At 37.5% G+C, this 25730-nt stretch overlaps 1 protein-coding gene across 12 annotated transcripts in view; it reads right to left on the reverse strand.

Moving 5' to 3' along the window:
- INPP4B (inositol polyphosphate-4-phosphatase type II B) overlaps window positions 1–25730 on the reverse strand; it is an 849925-nt gene that overhangs the window by 451201 nt on the left and 372994 nt on the right. For 7 of the 12 annotated variants that reach the window (XM_063637640.1, XM_055276001.2, XM_063637634.1 and 4 more), the window contains one exon: window positions 2903–2966. The gene's annotated coding sequence lies outside the window, so the exon portion shown is untranslated. Of the gene's footprint in view, window positions 1–2902; window positions 2967–14648; window positions 14866–14994; window positions 15199–23583; window positions 23714–25730 lie in introns of those variants that run through there. The other 5 variants (XM_063637639.1, XM_063637636.1, XM_063637638.1 and 2 more) reach the window with 3 other exon arrangements.

The following is a 25730-nucleotide window of genomic DNA, read 5'->3' on the forward strand; positions in this document are numbered from 1 at the left end:
TGTTAGTTCATAGCTTCACTCAATCAATCAAATATTAATTGAGCATCTATCAAGCTTAGCAGCATGCAAAGTGCTGTGAGTAATTCAGAAATTATATGTTACTATGCCTCTAATTGGAGTTTAAATCTGGATAGCAGAATCTAGAACATCTACAAGAAAAAATACTTTTAATAAAAGGATAAATGAATATGCCTTTAAGTCTTTGCCTCCAGTGTACAGAAGAAGCACTTTCTCAATGTTTTGTATTTGTAATATTGTCTTAGATATATGTTCTCAAAATTAGCTTCCTTGCTTTTTTTAACTTCCTTCCCTTCCTTTCCAGAACTTACTATATCTAGATATACTACTACATACCAGTCAATGTGTCAGTCAAGAGAGCAACAAGACAGAAACAACGTTGAAAAACAGGATTTGCAAATCCCATTTTAGAGAAGAGTTAACTGAGATTAAGAATAGTTACAAAATTTGTCCAGGGTCACACTAGAAATAGGTAAAGCAGCTGGGATTTAACCCAGGCTTCAAAATTCACAACCATTGCTTTTATCTTGAGAAAAATATAATCTCTGAAAACAATAATTTACAGATTACAAGACCCCTTATTTGGTTTGGAAAATTCCCCCTGTAAAAGGAAACAGTAAAGTTCAGTTTGGTGTCAGATAACATGCTCTCCAGAGGCCAACTAATTTTCAGATAGGTGATTATTCAATCCAGCCGGAATATGATGCTTTTCTTCCTACATTTATGTTTCAATGTTGGTCTATTTTCTTTCTTTTCTTTTTTTAAGAATCCATTTTCCATTAAGATTTCTAATTAGATTCCACGTTTGAGACACATCTCTAGTAGAAAGCAAATGGCAAGAGTAGTAATTAAAAAGCAGCTGTCTATTGTCTTTCTGGAATGAAACAAGTCATTTTGTCTGTAAGTTATGAAATCCTAGGAAATTCTGTGATGTTTGTCTCCGTTTTTAATAACAGTCAACTTAATTGGAAGATGCTGAATTGGTCTAAAAAAGTTGATGCCCTTTCTAACACGTATGCTGAAAACTTCTCTTCCAGAATAAGCGTAAGTCAACTCTGGGTTTTTCAGACTTTTAGTGCTGCAAAGACAAGATCTCCACATTTTATATCAAATCAAATCATTGGCCCGACATGGTAGCTCACACCTATAATCCCAGCACTTTTGCAGGCCAAGATGGGCGGATCATTTGAGCTCAGGGGTTCAAGACAAGCCTAGGAAACATACTGAAACTCCATCTCTACAAAAAATTAGACAGGCATGGTGGTGCATGCCTGTAGTCCCAGCTACTGAGGCTGAGGTGGGAAGATCACCTGATCCTGGGAGGTCGAAGCTGCAGTGACCCATGACTGCGCCACTGCAATACAGCCTGAGCGACACAGTGAGACCCTGAGTGACAGAGTGAGATTCATGGAACATAGCTATTTCTTAAAGATCAAATCATTCTTTAAAGCACTAAAGTAGGCATTACCCCAAGTCATTTGCCTTACTTTAAGACTTTTTCAGAAGCCTGCATTATAAAACTTTATAAATCAAAGAGAATAAGCATTTTCAAAGGAAAGAAATATGATTCAGATTGTCTGAGATGTAAACAGCAATTTGTGTAGTTTTTCTCTGTTTAAGAGAACCAATATTACTAATGCTAATGTTGAAAATTATTTAGGAAGTTTTTGCTCCAGTTGTTCTTGATACCTGAGGCTATATTTTCACATGTGAAATATAATCAGGATTTGAGGCAATTAACCATATAATTAAGGTCAAGAAAAATCTTCAGCTGGAAAAAAAATAAACCAATGAAGCAAACAGATTTTTTCTGGCTTGCATTATCAAGATTCTAGAAAATTATCTAACATGGTTTAATGCGCATAGCCATAACATTGGTCAAGCTCCCTAAAAGCAGGCCAGTCTCAGGTAGAAAAGAAACTTCTTAAAAATGCATATTCCCAAGAGGTAAACTTTTGAAAGATTTCCCAATATAATCCTGGAAACGACTTCAGGAAATATTAAATAAAAGTACACACACACACACACACACACACGTTGGGGTAAGGTGAGGTCGGGTGATAGATTCGAAAGCACCTATATTCAGGGGACCGGGAGAGAAGACCAAATGACATCACACAGGAATGCAAGCAGAGCAAGTCCAAAGGCATTTTACAGTGGATATTAAGGACCTGTGGGGCTGGGCTTTTCATCTTATTTTCAACCCAGCTTCATTTTATATCTGTCTTGCCTTCTGTGACTTCGCTGTAGCCACACTATTCTTTCAATTATATTCTTTCTTTTTTTCTTCATTTATTTTCTTTGTTCCATGCTGTTCTATCTGCCTGGGACTCTTTTTTCTCATATTTTAGGTCTTAGTTTAAATGTCATCTTCCAGAGAAATAGCCTCTGTCTACCCAATCCACAGTAGATTCTTTGTCTCCCAATATTTTATCCCACAGAATTCTGTTATTTTACATCATAGCATTTATCACAGCTTTGACTTATATATTGATATCTACTGAATCTCCTCTACTGGACTGTAAGTACTGCCTGATTTGTCCAATTCTATAAAATCGCCTTACAGATGAGTGTTTCCCAAATAAAAAAACTTCAGTGCATATGCATTAATTTAATAATAAATAATAATATTAATTTCTTAATTTCTTCACATTTCTACCTAGGCTAGGCCTGGCCTAACTAAAACCCTCAAAATTAGTTTAATGTATTTATAGAAACTAATTTGTCTATAAAATTTGGCCAGTCATCTATAACATGCAGTCACACATATGCTAAAACACCTAACTGGTATTATTGTAAAATATTTTGATAATAAGCTCGAATTAATCATCAGTTTAAATGAATATAATGTGTTAATGTTACATGTTAAGAATAACTCTTGTACCTGATTTCTGTTGTTTTCCTTGACAGAACTGCTCTTTGATTACTGTTTTGCTGGTTTCAAGGCTCTGCAAAAAACAAAACGAAAAAAAGTCAGGATTTAGTGTTTACTGGAAATTTTCTTACTAAAGCACCCATAGGTAAAGTGTTTAATATGCTTATAATGCCCATCATTCAAACTTGGGGATTTATCGTCATCACAAGATTCATGGAACATAGCTATTTCTTATTTCTATCCCAAATTAGTCAGCTTCATTCAGCCCATAGAGCCCCTCTAGAATAAATTATAGCTGATCCTTGTTTGCTGCTTAAGTGTGCCAAGTACTATCCTATGCCAGGCACTATTTTAAGTTACATGGATTAACTCATTCATTCCTCATAACTACTCGGCAAGAAAGGGTTAACTCAGCAGGCCTGAATTACTCAAACTCTGCCCATCACAAAGAAAGGTGAATCTTCAGGTCTGGCCTTCAGCTAGCTTCTGGGAGATAACCTCTGAAATCCTGGAAGAGTCTACCTGATAAGGGTGTTTTGTATTTACGAGGCCTTAGGCTATGCTGTTTCAGTTAGATCAGATAAATTTATTCTAAAATGTGATTTATGATGAACATTTATTTTTGCTTGTGGGAAGGGGTTCTGGTGTCTGAATCATCCAGTGCTGCATGCTTATGTGAGTGACATCTAATAGAACTCTAGAAACCAAAGGTTGGGTGAGTTTCCCTGGTTTACCACACTTCATGGGTTACATATCATTTTGCTGGCAGCTTTAGTCACACCTCCGTGTGACTCCACTGGGAGAGGATACCTGGGAGTTTGTTCCTAGACTTTGCACCATGAACCTTTCTCTTTGCTGTTCTTAATTTGTATACTTTCACGATAATAAAGCATGACTATAATTATACAGCTTTTCTGTATCTTAGATGATATGGTCTGGCTGTATCCCCATCCAAATCTCATCTTGAATTATGGTTCCCATAATCCCCACATGTTGTGGGTGGGACCTGGTAGGAGGTAATTGAATCATGGGGGTGGTTACCCAGTGCTGCTGTTCTGGTGATAGTGAGTGAGTTCTTACAAGATCTTATGGTTTTATAAGATATTCCCCCTTTTGCTCTGTGCTTCTCCTTGCTGCCACCATGTGAAGAAGGACATGTTTGCTTCCCCTTCCATCATACTTGTAAGTTTCCTGAGGCCTCCCCAGCCCTGCAGAACTGTGAGTCAATTAAACCTCTTTCCTTTATAAATTACCCAGTCTCAGGTAAGTCTTTATTAGCAGCATGATAACAGACTGATACATTAGTAAAACATTCAGCCTAAAGGTAGTCTTGGGGACCCCCAATACAACCACCCTATGAGGGAGGTACCATTATTATTATATAGAGAGAATTTGGCAAAGACAGGTGAAGTAATTCAGTCAGAGTCCCACAGGTAAAGAGTAGTATTTGAATTTAAAACCACTGATCTGGTTCCAGAGTTTGAGCATTTTACCACTATATATCATGCTATTTATAAAACAATTTACTATTATATATAATTTAATATGTGTATAAAAAATGTTACCTGGTTCTTTTCCCTATTTTATTATCAGGAATTGTTTTCAAATTGTAAATTTACTATCAGTTACCAAGATTTCATATTATTTGGTCAAAAGATGTAGTAACCTATTGGATTAAAGTTGTTCTTTAACCATTGTACCTTATTTGAAAGAAACCTTCCCCCAGTAATGTCAATAATGCAGATGAGATATAAAATTTTCTCATTCACATTATCATATATCTCTCATCATTCTGTATTGTTTTCAATATCAGCAGGTGAAACTACAAAGAATAAGCTTTAAATTATACCAGGACTCATTTAATTTGGGGAAAACAAAATATTCCAATTTTTCTTTAGATTTCTCATTTTTTGAGCCCGGTAGACCCAGAGTTGCTTTTAAGATAAGTGTTAAGAAAAAAAAAACATGTTTCATAATAAGATAAATCATGAAACTGATCACTTAGTTGCAACTAAAGAAAATACAAACCATCTGCTTATTACTAAATTCAAAACAGAAAATAATATAGAAAAGTCATATGTTCGCTATATCAAACTTTCATCAGGTAGAATTTACAAGATACTTTGGTCTAAATTTTTGTGGTCCTTAAGTGTCTGAGATAGTTTTATTTTAACACTTGAACAAAATCATAATTTATCTTTTATCTTATTCAAATCTACCCAAAGCTAAGCATTGTGCTCTGTTGTACAGAGTAGATGGCAGTGTCCTGTCCTTATTAACAGAACAGACTACACATCTCTTCTGGATGCTTTAGTTGACATTACTTCTGCAAAGGTGATGAGTTTACCTTGCAAATAAAATATGAACATACAGAGGCCAACATAGTCTCATATAGTCCATAGTGTCCAAACAAGCCCTTGAATAATTTTTTTAAATACCAGTAATGCATACAAAAGACGGGTAACACTTTATATAGCAATGAGTATATACATCAGATATAAACTGGATAACTGTGCAAGTCCAAAGGACAAAAGTTTATGATGCACAAAGATCAACTGTCTTATGTGAGCCTGAGTCTTTCAGACTTTTTTTGTTCCCATTATGGGGTCATTCATTACTTGTCAGCTCCCATCATGTAGCAAGAACCAATATTTACTAAAACCCACTGAAGTGTATAGTCACCTTAAATACACATCCCACAGAGTTAATGCAAACAAGACCTTATTTAACATTTATCATTATCTTTATGATAAATGACCAAATAGGATATTTTCTTTAATTAGGACATAGAAGTTTTCTTTCAGTAGAAAATTCGAATTTCTATGTTAAACAACTTCTGGGTGTTAAACTGAATTGAACATTATTGTTTAGAATTAAAATGCACAATATTCCAAAGAAATTGAGGTGGCCTCTTATTGTGCTTCCACCTTATTCTATATAGGCCAGTGCCTTCTTTGGTCCCTGTATCCATTCCTTTTTTGGCCTTTGATATGGGGTTTGGATGTTTGTCAACTCCAAATCTCAGGTTGAAATGTGATTCCCAGCATTGGAGATGAGGCCTAGTGGAAGGTGACCGGATCCTGGGGGAGGATCCTTCATGAATAGCTTAGCAACATCCCCTTGGTGATAAGTCAGTTCTTGCTCCAAGTTCACATGATATTTGGTTGTTTAAAAGAGTGTGACACCTCCTCCCCAGCTTGCTCCCTCTCTCACCATCTATGTGCCTGCTTCTTCTTTGCCTTCCACCATAATTGGAAGCTTTCTGAGGCCTCACCAGGAGCAAATCCTGTCACCACACTTCCTGTGGAACCTACAGAACTGTGAATCAAATAAATTGCTTTTATTTATAAACTACCTAGCCTCAGGTATTCCTTTATAGCAACACAAAAGCAAACTAAGACAGGAAATTGGTACCAAGGAATGGGGTGTTACTATAAGGATTCCAGAAAATATGGAAGCAGCTTTGGAAGTGGATAATGGGAAGAAGTTGGAAGAGTTTGGAGGGCTCAGAAGAAGCAGGAAGATGAGGAAAAGTTTGGAACTTCTTAGAGACTGGTTAAATGGTTGTGACGAAAATGCTGACACAGACACAGACAGTGATGTCGAGGCTGAAGAGATCTCACATGAAAATGGGAAACTTACTGGGAACCAGAATAAAAGTCATCCTTCATAATCCCTAGCAAAGAACTTGGCTGCATTCTGTCCATGTCTTAGGAATCTGTGGAAATTTGAACTTAAGACTGATGACTTAGGGTATCTGGCAGAAGAAATTTCTAAGCAGCAAAGCATTCAATATGTGATCTGGTTGTTTCTAACAACTTAAATCAGATACAAGGCAAATAAATGACTTAAAGTTAGAACTTACAATTAAAAGGGAAGCAGAGTGTAAAAGGTTGAAAAATTTGCAGCCTGATCATGTGGCAGAGGGAAAAAAAAAGCATTTTTCAGAAAAGGAATTGAAGCAGGCTGCAGAGCAACTACTTGCTAGACAGATTGGCATGACTAAAAGGGAGCCAAGTGCAAATATCTAATGCAATGGGAAAAAGGTCTCATAGGCATTTTAGAAGTCTTCAAGGAAGCCCCTGCCATCATAGGCCCAGAGGCCTAGGAGGAAAGAATAGTTTCAGGGGCCAGGTTCAGGGCTGCATTGCCCTGATCTGCCTTGGGACATTGCTTTCAACATCCTGGCCACTCCATCTCTAACCTTGGCTCAATGGGGTTCAGGTACAGGTACAGCTCAGGCTGCCACTTTGAAGAGCACAAGCTGCCATAAGCCTTGGTTGCTTCTACATGGTGTTAAGCCTGCAGGTGCACAGAATGCAAGAGTGAAGGAGGCTTGGCCACTCCCACCTAGATTTTAGAGGATGTATAGGAAAGCTTGGTTGCCCAAGTAGAAGCCTATCACCAGTGCAGAGCCCCAACAGAGAAACTCTACTAGGGCAATGCGGAGGGGAAATGTGGGATTGGAGACCCACAAAGAGTCCCCACCAGGGCATTGCCTAGTAGAGCTGTGGAAAGGGGGTCACTGACCTCCAGACCTGAGAATGGTAGAGCCACCAGTAGATTGCAGCTTCAGCATGGAAAAGCTGCAAGCACTCAATTCTAGCCTAGGAGAGCAGCCGTGTGGACTGCACCCACAGAAGCCACAAGGGCAGGGCTTCCTAAGGCCATGAGAGTCCAGCCCTCACACCAGGATGTGGGACATGAGGTCAAAGGAGATTGTTTTGAAGCTTTAAGATTTAATGACAGCCTTGCTGGGTTTCTGACTTGTGTGGGGCCTATTGCCACCCTTTTTGGCCAATTTTTCCCCTTTTGGAATGAGAATGTTTACCCAATGCTTGTACCACCATTGTATCTGGAGAGTAAATAACTAGTTTTTATTTGTTTGTTTTGTTTTGTTTTAATCTCCCAGGCTCATAGATGGAAGGAACTAATTTCTAGATGAGACTTTAGACTTGGGACTTTGGAGTTAATGCTTGCATGAGTTAAGACTTTGGGGGACTATTGGAAAGGCATGATTTGTATTTTGAAATGTGAGAAAGACAAGAGATTTCGGGGTCCAGGGGCAAAATGATATGGTTTGGATGTTTGTCCCATTCAAATCTCATGTTGAAATGTGATTCTCAATGTTGAAGGTGGGCCTGATCAGAGGTGACTGGATCATGGAAGAGGATCCGTCATTAATGGCTTAGCACCACTCTCTTGGTGATAAGTGAGTTCTTGCTCTGAGTTCATGCAATATCTGGTTATTTAAAAGAAAGTGGCACCTCCCCTCCCTCTCTTGCTCCCCCTCTCACCATGTGATGTGCCTGCTCCTCCTTTGCCTTCCACCATAAGTGGAAGCTTTCTGAGACCTCATCAGGAGCAGATTTCCAGTACTATACCTCCTGTAAAGCCTGAAAAACCATGGACCAATTAAACCTCTTTTGCTTATAAATTACCCAGCTCCGAGTATTTCTTTACCATGATACAAAAGCAAATTAACACAGCCCTGAATGAGGTTTTCATAATATCCTTTTTATTTTTCTACCCCAGGATCCTGGTGTGATGGGGATATAGCTAAATTCAGAGCTGACTATTTGTCTTTTCCATCTTACCCCATGGAAGAAACCTGGGCCTTGTGCTGACCCCAGATAGCCTGAATAACTCCAGGTTAAGGGCCCACATCAGTGAGAGGTTTTGGGATATTACAGCAAAGGCAGAAGCTGAGTGAGATAGAATTTAGAAGAGATCAAGGAGAGATCATGCCATGTAAGTCAGCAAATTCTGCAATATGGCTGCTGTGATTCAGAGGTTAGCTCCTCCAAACCTCATGGTGAAATTTGATCCCAAATGATGGAGATGAAGCCTAATGGGAGGTGCCTTAGTCATGGGGGTGGATCCCTCATGAATAGATTAATGCCCCTTTCCGGAGGGAGTAAGTGAGTCCTCACTTTATTAGTTTCCACAAGAGCTGATTCTTAAAAAGAACCTGGAACCTCCCCTCTTGCTCTCTCTTACCATGTGATTTCTGCACACACTGGCTCCCCTTCCCCTTCCACCATGAATAGAAGTAGCCTGTTCATTCCATGCTTCTTGCAAGTGTTCATTCCATGCTTCTTGCAAAGCCTGCAATACCATAAGCCAAACAAACCTCTTTTCTTTATGAATAATCCAGCCTCAGGTGTTCCTTTATAGCAATATAAAGGAATAATCCAGTCTCAGGTGTTCCTTTATAGCAATATAAATGAACTAAGACAACGGGTTTTCATGGGTTCTGAGAACCCATACATTTGTTTCATAACAGGTTCAGCATTAAAATATATGTCTTAGAAATTATTCACATATAGTTACTAGAATCTAGATTAAACTATTTTTAAGATAAATGTTAAAATTAAACCCAATTTCCCAAAGGTTTTAAAAATCTTATAGTTGTTGCTCAGTTTCCATCCCTAATTGTTAAGGCAAAGTAGAATTAAGCTGACAATGGCATTCTCAACATAGCCTTCAGGTCAACAGAAAAATTGTAAAAACAAAATTTCTATTAGAATTAATAAAATAACTCAAAGTTCAAGGATGCAAGGTAAATTTGCAGCAATAGCTTTTCTATATAATAGCAAAAAACAGAAAATAAAATTTCCAAATGAATGCAGCTCCCAATAGCAGCAATAATAATCCAAATTACTACAGCAGTAACAACAAAATCAATAAAGAAATTATGAATAACTCTGTAAGGAAAATTATAAGAAGCTATAAAGAGAAGTAAAGAACTGTAACACGTGTAAGTGGGGAAATATTTACAGCATAAATACAGTTCCTTCCAAATTAATTTATATTTTTAGTATAATTCCAATGAAAATTCTAATGAAAATAATTTTAGAAGCTCTTAAAATTTTCCAAAGTTCATTTGAAGAACGTATTCTAGATCATAAAGAATATTCTGAATATGAATATTAAAATGTTTTGCTCTAATGATAAAATATATTTTGTGACATAACATGTAACACAGTGAAGAAATGGCTGAGAAAGTGATTTACAGATTAGTGGGAAAACATGGGTAGCCCAGAAACATTCAATTTTATGCATTTGCTCATTCAACAAATATATAATGCCTGTCATATGCCAAGCACTGTACTAATTATTAAAGGGACAATATAATTCCTTCAGAGGTCTGGTGGGGAAAAATTAACAATTATTTTTATTACAATGGAAATTGATATAAATGGGTATAGGACTCCAAGGTTGCATATAGATAGTGAACCTAAACCCAGTGTATAATAAAGTGAGCACCACAAATTTATAAAAAAGAAATGAAGTATTTAATGACTGTTGAGACAGTTGCCTTTTTAGAATAAAATCAATTATGTCCCATTAGACAGGGATATAAATTCCAGATGTATTATGGAAGTAAATACAAATATAATACAAAATAAAAAATAAAGAAAAATGGAACTGATTATTTTTACACTTTTTTGGAGTGGTCAATTCTACTTCTGAAGCTTATAAGTGCTAGAATAAATTATAAAGAAAATGCCTAGCAGATTGGGCTACATAAAAACTTCCCTAGTTAAAAAAAAATAGGAGCAGATATAAAATTATTTGCAACAAAGGCAATATACCAAAATCTATTTTGTACAAATACTAAATATCAAATGAGAAATATTTAAAAGATGCTTCACAATGAAGAAACAATTCATGAATAAACATATGAAAAATGTTCAACTTCATTAATACTCAAGGAAATAACCATTATAAACAATGATCAACAGTATTTCATCTAACAAATTGGCAAAGAAGAAAAAGTTCATACTTGATGCTATTTTGAGATTGCTTTGAATGCTACTTTCCTACATTCCCAAGAGTATTTTCTAAGAACTCTAAAAGTGTTCCTACCCTGTCCCAGAAAATCTAGGAAGCATTCTCACCATATGTGGTTAGCACAAGATGCTCATTTCAGGCACATCCTATTTTAATACCCACTATACAATGATGCTGTTTAGACAAATGACTGTCAAATATTTATCATGACATTACAGGTACCACAGCCAGCATGTGGGAGGCATGCAATAAATATGTTGAATGTTGAATAAATTAATGAGCTTGTTTCTTCATCATTAAATACAAGTGTGACATTGGCTTCTCAAAATATGTTTTCATATTCTTTGATCTAGTAATTCTAATTTTGGATTTCCATTCTAGAGAAATAATCCTAAATGTAGAAAAAAGTTATATGCACAAATTACCACAATATGACTAAAGTAGGAAAGAAATAGAAACATCCTAAATATTCAACAATAGAGAAATCTTTGAATAAATTGCATTAACTAATTTGATGGAATATTAGGTCACTATTAAAAAGACATTAATGAAGAGTTTAAAATGGCTTATACCAAAATGTTAAATGTAAAAAGCTGTATTGAAAGTTGTATATCTCATTTATGACTATGGTTTGTGTAGCAGGTAAAACTCCACGTAAAATTCCATCTCACTATTCTTTAACTTTATCTCCGTGAAGAAGTTACCTAGCTTCTTTAAGTCTGCTTTTTTCATCTATAAAATGGGAAAATAACAATACTGGCTATCACCAAACGCTGTTATTTTTAATTAATGATCAAAATAGATAATTCAAACAATGTTAGCTATACCTATCACACAGTAAGTATTCATGTTTCTACAGCTATAGCTCTTTTTTTAAAGCATTAAATGAAAACAAAACCTAGCATACCAGAAAGTCTAAATGCAAATACGTCAATGTGTTGGCAGTAGTTATTTTTGTGTGGTGGATTCGGCTGTCCAAAACATTTGGAAATCTCTCCTGCGTCAAGGAAACATCCCACCTTACAAGTTCACACATCACCAAGACGGATGCTAGAAATCCACTTCTTAGTCTTCCTTATACATAGAGAACAAATATATGGCCTAGGCTTTTCTGATACCATTGTTCAAGACTGCAGCTCAGAAAAAGAATCCATCTGGCAACCCATTCTGAGAAATGACACCTTTGCCAGCTCTCAAGACAGTGGGGGCAGAGGTTCTGCCCTGAGGCCCAGCATCAGCAGTGTGGGCAGAGATACCTGTGCTAGCAGCAGTCACAGTGAGATTTATTTGGAGCAAAATACAAATTAATTTGGAAGGAATTGATACTTATGATGTAAATATTTCCCCACTTACACATGTGTTACAGTTCTTTACTTCTCTTTATAGCTTCTTATAATTTTCCTTACAGAGTTACTCATAATTTCTTTATTGATTTTGTTACTGCTGTAGTAATTTGGATTATTATTGCTCATGTGTATTTAGCTGGGGTTGGAGCTCCTGAGCACCAGCAATCCAAGCCTGAGCCTCTGTTCTTTAGGATTTTAGTGGATCCTAGGCACTTTTGCCTTCACCAGCCCCTTCCTCCATAGTATACACACACACGCACGTGTATATGTTATATAATAATATTTTATGACTGAATTGGCATAAAGATATATTAATGTGTAATAAAAATTGTTCAACCTACATATGATTTTCTTTTTCAGATTTTCAAAGCATCGTGGGCCTTAGCAGTACGCTTACTGAGTAAGTTCACCCTGCTTAATGTTTTCAAAGGAATTCCTTTTCCCTTTAAACTAGCTAGAGCATATTCTCTGCAACTAAGGAAACTGACTGTACAGGTGGCAAAACTACAGTGAAATTTTCACTTTGTTGAACATTTCTAGGAATTCTTAAATTCTTTGGAAAAGTATGTCTTACTTAGTAAAGAGAAAATAATACATTTATGAAGAAAAAAGAAAATCTGAACAATTAATTTATCTTCAGTAGCTTATAGCACCAAATGAAAAAAAAAACCATGCATATCTCAGAATCTTAAACTACAAAAGTACTGTAAAGATCATTGTAGGAAAAAAAAGTCATTGTGTCCAATTACCCATCTGCCATTTCAATTACCTTTACCCCATACCCTGACCAAGTTGTCATTGTCAGTGATACTGAGCCCAGTAAGTACTATCTCTGGAAGAAAATCAGACATTGTGTCTCTTGATTATATGACTGTTAAAAGTCCCTCTTTAACACTGAAAAAGAAAATATATTTCTGAAATATTTTTCCCCAAACGTATCTCCAATATGTGAATATTCTTTATGTTCCCATTTTAGATCCCCAATACCAGTGCCTCAGAATTATTACATAGCTCCCCAACTCAGAAGACTCTTGTATCTACTGCACAAACTTTTTCCTTTGATTCTGTATCAATCTATGATTTCCGTAGGCCACCTGTTGCTCCAAAGCAGAGATGTGAATTACTAAGTCAGAGGCACTGTATCTCTTCAGATTATTATTTCTTTGACTCCCATCAGAAGAATACAAACTTGCATGAGGTCATAGTTTAAAAGGAAATTTGGAATCCAATACAAAATGCAGACATTTGTATTTTGAAAAGAAAAACTTTTCTACTTTATGAATTTTTCTTGAAGTAGCTACCCAACACAAAATAGTAAAAACTACACAAAACTGGAACTCTGGCAATACCAATTATCAGTCTTGGTACTGCTCCTAAATCCTATTACCTATAAAATCAAGGTCTCTCAGATAAATTAAATAATAAAGACAATTTAGACTCTCAAAATTTGATGACTTGATTTCTAATAAAGATTAGATCCCTGTCATTAGCTACATGACTAAGTAAAATTAATAAAACTGATCAGTGTCATCCGATTTGTAGTTGATATTTCCTTTTTTGGGGAAAGGCCAAAATGGCAGACTAGAAGCAGCTCACGAGTGCTACCTCTAGAGGAAACAAAAGGGCTAGTGAACACTGACCCTGCAGGCTGATCATCTGAGCAACCACATCAGAATCCATCACGGCAGCAGAGGAACACAGAGAGCAGAAAGGAGCAAAGCAGGACACCAGCCTGTCTGGGCTTAACGTAGAGCCAGCAGAGCCTCTCCAAAATGGAAAAGGATGAGTAAGACCCCTCTTGGGGATACACACTACCTACATGGACAAATGCAAGACTGGGAATGAAAGCATCCCTTTGGTCCACTCCACGGCCCCCCACCATGCTTCTAGACTAAAGCAGATGTTTTCTGGAGGCAACTCTGAAGGTGCAAGGGGAACTCAAAGACTTTGGCCCCAGAGCAGACCATCACCGGCACAATAGCCCCAACAGAGGTCGCAGCTGTGGTGCTTGAGAGCAGTAAGATTGCTCCACCCAGCTCACCGGACAAGGTCCCGTGTTAGGTTCTAGCCCAGTGGTCCCACTTCTGCCTTAACTTGGCTAGCAGCCACCACCTCCTGTTGTCCTTGGAAGCACCCAGACAGCAGGGCTGGTGACTCCACGACCCCCACAGATAGCCAGATGGGAAGCACCTGCTAGAACTTCCAGCCCAGCAGACCCATTTTCCTGTGAACTCAGCTGGAAAGTGCAGCTTCCTGTTATCCCGGGAAGCACCCAGATGACAAGGCAGGTGACCCCACCCACCCTTGCCACGGATAGCCAGGTGGGCAATGCTTGCTAGTTTCTGGCCTAGTGCTCCCGCTTCTGTGTGTACTCAGCCTTAAGGCACAGCTTCCTGTTGTCCCAGGAAGCATCCGGGCTGCAGGGCAGGAGACCCCACCCACCCTCACCACTAGTAGCCAGGTGGGCAACACTTGCTAGAGCTTCTGGTCCAGTGGTTCCACTTCTGTCTGAACTGTCAGTGGACACAGCCTCCTGTTGTCCTGGGAAACATCTGGGTAGCTGGGCAGGTGACCCTGTCCATTCTCACTATGGGTAGCCAGGCTAGCCATACCTGCCAGAGCTTCCAGTCCAATGATCCCTCTTCTGTCTGAACTCAGCCAGTGTGTGCAGCCTCCTGTTGTCCCAGGAGACATTCAGACAGCAGGGTAAGTGACCCTGCTCTTGCCTCCAACTGCTGGTAGCTAGTCTGGCAATGCCTGTTAGAGCTTCCAGCCCAGTGATCTTCTGCTGTCTGAGCTCAGAAGGCAGGCACAGCCTCCTGTTGTCCTGAGAAAACCCTGCAGAGCAGGGTAGGTGACCACAGGGTGAGTAACCACAGGGTGAGTGACCCCACCCACTCCCACTGCTGGTATCCAGGCAGGCAACAGCAACCAGAGATTTTGGCACATCAGTCCTACCTTTGTGTGAACCTAGCTGGAGGGCACAACTTCTTGTTGTCCAGGAAAACATCCAGACAGTAGGGCAGACTACCCCACTGACTCCTGCTGCTGGTAGCCAGGCAGGCAACGCCTGCTAGAGCTTCCAGCCCAGCAGTCCCACTTCTATGTGAACTCAGCCAGAGAGCACAGCCTCCTGTTGTCTGGAGAAACATCCAGATGGCTGGAGAAGTGACTCCACCTACCCCTACCTCTCTTAGCTAGGCAAGCCACACCTGCTAGAGCTTCCAGCCCAGCAATTTTACTTTTACCTAAATTTGCCAAAGACCACAGCCTCCTATTGCCCCAGAAACCACCTGGATGGTAGGGTGAGAAACTCCACTCACACCTACCTCTCATAGCCAGATAGGCCACACCTGCTAGAGCTTCTCGACCAGCACTTTTGCTTGTGTCTGCACTCTGTGGGCAGGTGCAACCTTGTGATCTCCCAGGAAGCACAACTACAGCAGATTAGAACTCACCCAGAAAAGATATGGCCTGTCTGCCAACTGTGGCCCCTGCCTGAGAGAGCCCCATGGATCAGAACACTTAACAAAAGAAATTTGGGCATAGAGACAGTAACTGGAGGGGACACCTCCAAGACCCAGGAGTAGAATAGAATCAAAACTAGTCGACTGAACTCATCTTATACTACAAGCAAATTTGCAAGGGCATCACAGAAGATAAAAGCAAACAAACAAAACCCCCCCAAAAAACAAAACAAAACAAAAAAAACATCTAAAGGACAGCAACTTCAAGGACTGAAGGAATATCAGCTCACACAGATGAGAAAAAAAACAGTGCAAAACTCTGGCAACTCAAAAAACCAGACTGTCCTTCTTACCTCTAAACAACCACGCTACTTACCCAGAAATGGTTCTTATCAGGGCTGAAATGGCTGAAATGTCAGAAATAGAGTTCAGAATATGGAATGGAATGAAGATTATCGACATTCAAAAGAAAGATGAAACCCAATTCAATGAATCTAAGAAATATAATAAAATAGTACAGAAACTAGAAGATAAAATGGCCATTTTAAGAAGGAACCAAACTGAGCTGATAGAAGTGAAAAATCCACTTCAACGATTTTATAGTACAATTGCAAGTATTAACAGCAAAATCAACCAAGAGGAGGAGAGAATCTCAGAGCTCAAAGACTGTTTCTCTAAAATAACTCAGACAAAAAACAAACAAAACCAATAAAGAATGAACAAAACCTCTGAGAAATATGAGATTATGTAAAAAGATCACATCTATGACTCATTGGCATCACTGAAAGAGAGAAGCACAAAGTAAGCAACGTGCAAAACATTTGAGGATATCGTTCACAAAATTTCCCCAACCTCATTAGAAAGGCAAACATTTAAATCCAGGAAATGTAGAGCATCCCTGTGAAATACTACACCAGAAGACCATCCCCAAGATATAATTATCAGATTCTTCCATGTTGAAATGAAAGGAAAAATATTGAAGGCAGTTAGAGAGCAGGGACAGGTCACCTACAAAGAGAACTCCATTAGGATAACAGCAGAGCTTTCAGCTGAAACCTACAAGCCAGAACAGACTGGAGGACAATAGTCAGCATTAATAAAGAAATTCCAACCAATAATTTCATATTTAGCCAAACTAAGATTCATAAGCAAAGAAGAAATAAGATACTTTTCAGAAAAGTATATGCTATGAGAATTTATTACCACTGGACCTGCCTTATAAGAGGTTCTTAAGAGAGTGCTAAATCTTGAAAGGATAGACTGTTACCAGCCACCACAAAAACACACTTAAGTACATAAACCATTGACACTATAAAGGAACCACACAATCAAGTCTGCATGATAACCAGCTAACAACACAATGACAGGATCAAACCTTAAATGTAAATGGACTGAATGTTCCAATTAAAAAGCACAGAGTGGCAAGTTGGATACAAAAGCAAGACCCAACTGTGCTGTCTACAAGAGACCTATCTCACATGCAGTGACATCCATAAGCTCAAAGAAAAGGGATGGAGAAATATCTACCAAGCAAACAGAAAAAAGCAGGGGTTGCTATTCTAATTTCAGATAAACCAGATGTTAACAAACAGTGATCAAAAATGACAAATAAGGGCATTACAAAAATGGTAAAGGGTCAAATTCAACAAAAAGACCTAACTAGCCTATGTATACACACCCAATGCAGGAGCACCCAGATTCATGAAGCAAATTCTTAGATACCTAAGAAGAGCCTCAGATAATCAGACAATAATAGTGAAAGACTCCAAAACCCCACTGACAGACAGTATTAGAGTGATTATCAAGGCAGGAAAGTAACAAAGATATTCAAGACCTGAACTTGACATTTGACCAAATGGGGCTGATATCATCTAGAATACTCTCCATCCCAAAACATTCTTCTCATTGGAACATGGCACATACTCTAAAATCAACCACACAATTGGTGATAACCCAATACTCAGCAAATTCAAAAACAGTGAAATCATACCAAACACACTCTTGTACCACTGCACAATAAAAATAGAAAATGATATTAAGAGAATTGCTCAAAACCATACAGTTACATGGAAATTAAACAACATGCTCCTAAATGACCTTTTGGTAACCAATGAAATGAGCACAGAAATCAAGAAATTATTTGAAACTAATAAGAATAAAAGTGCAACCTATCAGAATCTCTGGGACACAGCTAAAGCAGTGTTAAGAGGGAATTTGACAGTGCTGAATGCCCACATCAAAAAGTTAGATTTCAAATTAAAAACCTAACATCAAACCTAGAGGACCTAGAGAAACAAGAGCAAACCAACCCCAACGCTAGCAAAAGAGAAGAAATAAGCAAAATTAGGGCTGATCTGAAGGAAACTGAGATGAAAAAAAAACAACAAATCCAGAAGTTGCTTTTTGAAAAATAAATAAGAATAAAAGACCACTTACTATACTAATAAAGAAAAAAAGGAGAAGATACAAATAAAGATAATAAGAAACAACAAAGGAGACATTACCACTTGACCTCACAGAAATACAAAAAACTCTCAAAGAATACTATGAAAAACTCTATACACCCAAACTTAAAAACCTGGAAGAAATTGCTAAATTCCTGGAAACATACAACTTCCAAGATTGAACCAGGAAGAAATTTAATCTCTTAATAGATCAATAATGAGTTCTGAAATTGCATCAGTAATACAAATCCTACCAAACATAAAAAGCCCAGGACCAGATGGATTCATAGACAAATTCTATCAGATATATAAAGAAGAGCTGATATCACTTGTACTGAAACTATTCCAAAAAATTAAAAAGAAGGGACCCCTCCCACCTCAGCCTCCTGAGTAGTTGGGACTACAGGTATGCACCACCACACCTGGCTAATATTTGTATTTTTAGTAGAGATGGGGTTTTGCCATGTCGCCCAGGCTGGTCTTGAACTCGTGAGCTCAAGCAATCCACTCACCTAGGCCTATCAGTGTGCTGGGGTTATAGGCACCCATTGCACCTGGCCAATTCTACTGATTTGTGTGCATTGATTTTGTATTCTAAAATGTGGCCAAGTTTGTCTATCAGATCTCGGAGCTTTTGGGCAGAGACTGAAGTTTTTTCGGTATAGATTTATAAAGCCTGCAAACAGCTAGTTTGACTTCCTCTCTTCCTATTTGGATGACTTTTATTTCTTTCTCTTACTTATTGCTCTGGCTAGAACTTCCCATATTATACTGAATGAGTGATGAGAGCGGGAATCTTTCTCATTCCAGTTCTCAGGGGGAATTCTCTTTTTGCCCATTCAATATGATGTTGGCTGTGAGTTTGTCATAAATGGCTTTTATTATTTTTAGGTATTATTTTATTATTTTTAGGTATATTCCTTCAATGCCTAGTTTGTTGAGAGTTATTAATGTAAATGGATTCTGAATTTTATTGAAAGCATTTTCTGCATCTATTGAGATAATCATGTGGTTTTTGTTTTTAGTTCTGTTTATATGATGAATCAAATTTAATGTTTTCTGTATGTTAAACCAACCTTGCATCTCAGAGATAAAGCCTACTTGATCATGGCAGATTAGCTTTTTGATGTGCTGCTGGATTCAATTTCTAGTATTTTGTTAAAGATTTTTGCATCTATGTTCATCAAGGATATTGGCCTGAAGTTTTCTTTTTTCTCTTGTGATTCTGCCAGGTCTTGATATCAGAATAACACTGGCCTCGTAGAATGAGCTGGATCTCTTCCTTACACCATATGCAAAAATCAATTCAAGATGTATTAAAGACTTAAATGTAAAACCTAAAACTATAAAAACCCTGGAGGATAACCAGCAAGGTTTTCATGATGAAGACAACAAAAGCAATTGCAACAAAAACAAAAATTGAAAAATGAGACCTAATTAAACCAAAGAGCTTCTGCACAGAAAAGAAACTATCAACAGAGTAAACAGACAGCCTAAAGAAGGGGAGAAAATATTTGGAAACTATATATCTGACAAAGGTCTAATATCCAGCATCTATAAGGAACTTAAACTAATTTACAAGCTAGAAACAAACTCATTAAAAAGTGGGCAAAGGATACGAACAGACATTTTTCAAAAGAAGTCATACCTGTGGTCAACAAACGTATGAAAAAAATGCTCCACATCATTAATTGTTAGAAAAATGCAAATCAAAACCACAATGAGACACCATCTCACATCAGACAGAATTGCTATTATTAAAAAGTCAAAAAATAACATGCTGGTGAATTAGCAGAGAAAAGACAACACTTATACACTGCTGGTGGGAATGTAAATTAGTTCAACCATTGTGGAAAGTAGTGTGGTGATTCTCAAAGAACCTGAAACAGAAGTAACAATTGACCCAGCAGTCCTATTATTTGGTATATACCCAAATAAATATAAATCATTCTACCATAAACACACATGCACATGAATGTTTACTGGAGCACTATTCACAATAGCAAAGTCATGGAATCAATCTAAATCCCCATCAACGGTAGACTGGATAAAGAAAATATGGCACATATATACCATAGGATACTATACAGCTATAAAAAAGAAAGAGATCATGTCCTAAGTAGCAAATGAATTGGAGCTGAAAGTCATAATCCTAAGCGAACTAATGCAGGAACAGAAAACCAAATACCACATATTCTCACTTTTAAGTGGAAGCCAAATATTGAGTACACGTGGACACAAAGAAGGGAATAGATACTGGGGCAGATTTGAGAATGGAGGGTGGGAGGAGGGAGAGGATTGATAAACTACCTATCAGATACTATGCTTATTACCTGGTTGATGATATAATCTGTACACAAAAACCCCTTGGAATGTAATTTATCTATATAACACTGCACATGTACCCCTGAACCTAAAATAAAATTTAAGAAAGAATATTTCCTTCTTAACTAATGTACAGGGAAAGTATTAATTGCAGTTGAAATCAAAATAGACTGTCATTAGTTATCCTTCTGATTGCCACTCCAGATAGTCATTTTTTTCTGCTTTTGGAAAGCAACAGATCTACATGTGCCAAATATAGAAAGATTGCAAAGACATAAATGACTGCAAACCTATACTTATACTAATTGGAAATCCTTTCTCCTAATTGAGTTCAAATTTTTTTTCAGTTTGTATATGTTATGGTAAATTCTAGTTTTAGTAATAGCTAACCACAAAATCTCAGTCACTTAGGTTTATGTTATTAATTCACAGATCCAATTTTTCCCTGACAGAGGCAGGAGGGTGGGGAGGATCCTTTCTGCTTCATGAAGTTTTTCAGAAACCCAGCCTGAGAGAGACCCCACCATACTGCAGACAGGTCACTTAGTCACACTCAATATGGGCATCCAGCCAGGAGACTAGGAATGAGGGAAAATGAGTACTTTACAGGCCAGAGTGTCTCATTACTCAACTGGGTGCAAGGTAGTCTGAGAAGTCAATTATACAACTTGGAAAAAAACAAGGATCTCTGCTGGCCACCTGGCCATCTCCATCATAGTCCACTATAGTTAAATTTTTATGAGGCTCAATGGGTCCAAGGCAGGTAGCATGCATTTGTCCATACAAATTCTAGATATCTAAATAATGAAGTGGGTAAAGTGAATGAGTTGATGATAAATAAGGTCTTTAGTAAAATTGGCATCTAAAATAGCTGAAGGCAAGAGGATAATCAGAAGAGTGTGGTGATTATAAGCAGCAGGCACTTCAGGGAGACTAGACAATAGAGATCCAAGATGAAAGTAGTTTTGGATGAAAAGTAGCAGAAATATCTTTGGCACAAAAGTCATATAGAAAAGGGAATGTCTAAGGGTGTTATTTTTATAGTCACATAATAAAAGGTGAAAATGCTCATCAGAAATTATGGTGAAATCCCATCTCTACTAAAAATACAAAAATTAGCTGGGCGTGGTGGCACGAACCTGTAGTCCCAGCTACTCGGGAGGCTGAGGCAGGAGAATCACTTGAACTCTGGAGGCAGAGGTTGCAGTGAACCAAGATTGCACCACTGCACTCCAGCCTGGCAACAGAGCGAGACTCTGTCTCAAAAAAAAAAAAAAAAAAAAAAAAAAAGCAGATTAAACTGTTTAATCCTCTTCTGAACCTACCACAAATGAGTGAGAGCACAGTGGGGGAATGAACACTAGAAGCTGATCTTTCTCGTTTAGAAAAAGGAAGAGGTAGAAGAAAATATTTCCAGTCCCCCTAAAGACACAACATTTATTTAAGGCCTAAAAAGGGTGAAAAAGGAAAACAGAAAAAATCACCAGGTAGAACATAAGGTCCTAACACACTATTACAAACCCCTACAACCACTAAAAGCACCTAAATCTATCCATGCTTCTGAGTGGAATCCCTCTAATGGGACTGCACAGAGTGAGAAATTGAGGGAAGGAACATTTAGGAGTTTATTTATTTAATTATTTTAGCTTTATCTTTGGATATAATTTCTCCTTTGTTAGAGATTTTATAATATTTTTTTTTTTTTTTTATTATACTTTAGGTTTTAGGGTACATGTGCACAATGTGCAGTTTTGTTACATATGTATCCATGTGCCATGTTGATTTCCTGCACCCATTAACTCGTCATTTAGCATTAGGTGTATCTCCTAATGCTGTCCCTCCCCCCTCCCCCCACCCCACAACAGTCCCCGGAGTGTGATGTTCCCCTTCCTGTGTCCATGAGTTCTCATTGTTCAATTCCCACCTATGAGTGAGAACATGCGGTGTTTGGTTTTTTGTCCTTGCGATAGTTTACTGAGAATGATGTTTTCCAGTTTCATCCATGTCCCTACAAAGGACACGAACTCATCATTTTTTATGGCTGCATAGTATTCCATGGTGTATATGTGCCACATTTTCTTAATCCAGTCTATCATTGTTGGACATTTGGGTTGGTTCCAACTCTTTGCTATTGTGAATAGTGCCGAATTATTTATTGAATCTGTATTATTGAAGCATATTTGTTATGTGTTATAGTTGTATTAACTCTCTTGAAACATACTGGCATGTGGCTAGGTATAATTTGGGATAAAAAATAAAGTACGTGGGCTTTGGCATAAGGTACAGCAAGGTCCTGGAGCTCACTTTTTCAGTGCCCTCTAGAGTAGTGCTAGCCAATAGATGGTTCTGTGATGGTGCAAATATGTTATAATCTGTTCCGTTCTAGTATTAACTAGCTATTGAGAACTGGCTATTTCCCACTGAAATGTACCTAGTGTTAATAAGGAACTGGACTTCTATGTACTTTGAGTTTACATAGCCATAAGTGGCTGGTGGCTAATTTATTGGACAATGCAGCTATAGAATTAAAAGCCAAACTCCCCACCAGATACACAAAGGAGCAGTGCTATTTTCAACTTCACGAATAGAGAGCAGGACTTCCTGGCAAGCAATAGTCTCTTTCCCATAAGGGCCACATTTAACACTGGTGAGCCATAGGGTTTGAGTGTTATGTCTAAATGCATGAAGGAAAGAAAGAGGCCACGGCTGGGGGTGGGGGTCTTCCATTCCTTAGGAATTTTATTGCTAATAGAACTCCATTAGAGAACACTCTTGTCCTTCTCTTCCCTCCTTACTCATTTGGGCTTCTCTGTTTTACTCTCAAGAAACTACCTTCCTTTATTGCTTCCTGTGTATGGTAAGCCCATAACATTGAACTCTGCTCCACACAGGAAGCCTATCTGTCTGGGTAGATAAGTTAATTCCAGAATGAAATATTAGAAAGCATCAAGTATATCATATTATCCAATTAAGCTTTTAAACTTAATAAAGCTGTTATGCAGAACTTCATTTGCCTGATTCCCATGCCTACTAATCAGTTGCTTCCAAAACATGAAGGGAAAATAAAACAAAATGTATTGATCACCATCCCTCCTTAGAACTTCAACACTAAATATTTCTGATTATTTAATAACTTCAAAGTAAAAGAATTTGTATTTGTGGTGGACTGTCTTTTCTGTAAGAGACACTGATCAGTACTTTGAAGCATATAAAACAGGCTCTGTATGTATCAGTTTCTATCATGGCAGCCATTAACCAGAGGAGTAAGTCATACGCCAATGCTTTGTACTGAGATTAAAGCCTTTCCTGACCTTTTTGACTTGGTCTAATTCTCCATTATTTGCTTCCACAGCATCTAGTACTTCTCCTTTGTCTCATAGCACATATTTATTTGTGTGATTCATTAATGAAGAGTTTCCAATTCCCGTTGGGTTGTAAATTCTATAAGGAGAAGAGATCATGTGCATTTTAAAATAATTTTACTTCCAGAGTTTGAAATAATAACTGTCATATATAAGATTATCTATAAATACACAATGCAATATTTCATTTAATGACATAAAAATTGTCTTTAGTATGGACAAAGATTATAATACGAAGTTAGTTTTTGGCTTCTTCTTTATGCATAGTCCTCCCAAAATAAGGAGTTTGCAAAAGAATTATTTGGAGGTATGTAATTGCCCCAGTGATATAAAAATAAAAATGCCCATATTAATAGGAACCAGTAATAATGACTGGAGTCAGGGTATGCTTTTTTTTTTTTTTTTTGCATTCAATAGGTCAATGCCAAGGGTCTCACAATGGCGTTAGATAGATATTCAAAGCACACAATCATGGTGCTAACATCACAGCAGCAGCCTCCATTTGTTGAGTGTAATTCTGTTCAGACATTGTGCTGAACATTCTCAAAAAAGTAATAGTGGCAACCAGTTTATTTAACTAAGATCTTTACCACTTTGCCATGATAGCTCCCCCGAACTCTCTGTGAGTAGATATTACTAATGGACTAAAGGGGCAGTGATATCTGATATTCAGTTTCAGGTTTTCACTTTTGCATCATAGTTTCTCTAGGTCTTAGTCAATTATGTGAACTTGAAATTGTGTGCTTTATGGATGCATGTAGAGCCTGTGTACATATTTTAGATCAAACTGGGAGGCAGGGAGCTAAGACAGGATGAAAGAAATGATATGATTAGAGGAAGCTGGGAAGATGCCTTATGTGAAGTGATGAGCCGCAACCAGAATAGATTTATTGAATTCAAAAATACTCACTGGAAATTATCAGAAATTCTTACAAAGGGACTTGAATTTCTTGCTATTGTGTCGAGTGAGTACTGAAAGTTATTGATATTTGGATATTAAAGGAAAATGTGATACTGGAAAGAAAATATATCCATAGGATCCAGGGCTCTGAATTAATTAGAAAGAGGTGGATGGAATCTGGGATCCTTAGATGGCTGCATGGGTCTTGGTGGATGTTGGTGATAGAGAAGTTGGTAAGAGCTAAAGACTGTTATGCATCATGAGAGGATCAATGCAAAAATTAAAAAAACCTTCCTGTCCTGGGATATCATGTACACTTCTTATCACTATAACTTAAGAAGAATATTTACAATTAAAGAAGATGCAGAAAAGAACACCTAAAACAGGCGAATGAAGTGTGAGAGCCATCATTTGCAGCCAGGTTAAAATGGTATGACTTTGCTAACTTGGAAATGAAAGCTGTAGAAGAGCAACAATATAAAAATGAGCAACTTGAAAATTAAGATAAATTACCAATTAATACAGATTTGCTCAACAAATCTCAAAGTATCAGGGCAAAGAAATACGCTTTGAAAAAATAAAATTATTAGTATTTTTAACACCAATTAAGAATATTCTGGAAATATATATGCATATAAAAATGTGTGAAATTTATGAAAAATTAAGTCATACACAGTTATTAAAGGAAAGCTTGTATATAGCCTATCTTTAGGGTTGAAAGCCACAACCTCCAGTAACCATCCTGTAATGTAAGGCTTCCACTGGCAATCAAACACTAGAATTAGAAGGGCCTTGATAGATCATCAATTTATCAAAATATTCCAAAATATTTTTAAAAAGCAATTTAAACAATAGCTGATATGTAATTTTCTGAAAAAGAACATTTTTACTTATTTATTATTATTTTCTTTTTACTTTTAAGTACATGGGTACATGTACAGGATGTGCATGTTTGTTACATAGGTAAACGTGTGTCATGGGAGTTTATTGTACAGGTTATTTCATCACCTAGGTATTAAGCCTAGTGTCCATTAGTTATTTTTCCTGAATCTCTCCCTCCTCCCACTCTCCACCCTTCGATAGGTCCCAATGTGTTTTATTCCTCTCTATGTGTCCATGTTTTCTCATCATTTATTAAGGAAATCCTCAGGAAACGGTCTCTTTGTTTCGATGTTATAAAAACAATTGCAAATAG

The sequence above is a fragment of the Symphalangus syndactylus genome, chromosome 4, assembly GCF_028878055.3.
Source record: "Symphalangus syndactylus isolate Jambi chromosome 4, NHGRI_mSymSyn1-v2.1_pri, whole genome shotgun sequence".
Taxonomy (NCBI): domain Eukaryota; kingdom Metazoa; phylum Chordata; class Mammalia; order Primates; family Hylobatidae; genus Symphalangus; species Symphalangus syndactylus.